This window comes from Psammomys obesus, unplaced genomic scaffold (assembly GCF_907164565.1).
Source record: "Psammomys obesus unplaced genomic scaffold, mPsaObe1.curated_primary_1811, whole genome shotgun sequence".
Classification (NCBI taxonomy): domain Eukaryota; kingdom Metazoa; phylum Chordata; class Mammalia; order Rodentia; family Muridae; genus Psammomys; species Psammomys obesus.
In genome coordinates this window covers 16,841,778-16,842,937 of record NW_026593286.1, presented here as the reverse complement: position 1 = coordinate 16,842,937, position 1,160 = coordinate 16,841,778, and positions in this window count along the sequence as shown.

Genomic DNA, 1,160 nt, shown 5'->3' with positions numbered 1-1,160 from the left:
CAGAGTCAGCCAGAATTTACAGAGAGGAAATAGACCATCTAGCAGTGGGAGGAAAGACAAAGAATTTGCAGCCATCTTGATCCACCCCACACCTGTGGAGAAATGTTGGGAGGATTTCTTTTCCTTGGGATAGGAAAAACACCTAGCTCAGTGTTTGACACATGAATTATGTCAAATGCATATCACATGAAGAGTAGTTATGGTAAGAGTGGGGAGAGAGAGCTGTTGCTTTGCATGTATTGGGCAGCTCTGGCTGCTGATGAAGATATTCAACTTCCAGTCTAGGCCAGAGGGCCTTGTGAAATTTAGCCTGAATTCAGCCACAGCTGTGTTGATTGCAGACTTAAGTGATGTTATTACAGGTCTCTCTGTCCTTCCTCCACCTTCTCTGTCCCTCTTCTCATTTCTCAGTCCCTACCCCACACATCTATTGCTTCAGCTCACTGTTTGCCTGCCATCCTTTTCTATCCCTTTGTACATTTTCTCTTTATGATACCTCTGTGCCTACATGCTTAGGACTGATTTTTTTTCAAAGGGAGAGGTGTCCTGGAGAAGTTGCGCAGTGGTTAAGAGTACTTGTTGCTCTTCCAGAGGACCCAGGCTCAGTGCCCAGCATCCACACGGCGGCTCACAGTCATCCTTAACTCCCACCCCAGGGGGTCATGCACCATCTTTTGGCTCTGCAGGCACCAGACATCCACATGGAACTCAAACATACATCTAGGCAAAATGTGTGTGTGCATTAACAAACAAACAAACAAACAAACAAACAACGTATTTTTAAAAGCCTCCTCAGCTATAGTCCCAAGGAAGATACCGGCCAGTTCAGCCTGGTCATTCGTTCATTCCTGAACCAGTAACACTGCCCAGGAGACACGCTTCTATGCCAGACTGGCAGACCCCTAAGACCACAGGGAATGGAGGTGCAGAGATTTTTTTAAACAGAATAGAGGAAGGAAACCTCAGGACAGACATTAACGATGGCTTCCAGGACATCCATCTACTCCCATGGAGCCCCTTCAGCCACTGGATCACCTATCTGGGCTGGGCCGCAAAGCATCATGGTCGACAGGGCATGTCAGGCGGTGGAAGAAGGAAGAGGCCTTTGTGATGTCCTTCCTGTCTCTCTTCCATCTAATGCCTGAGTTTCGGGGCAACCT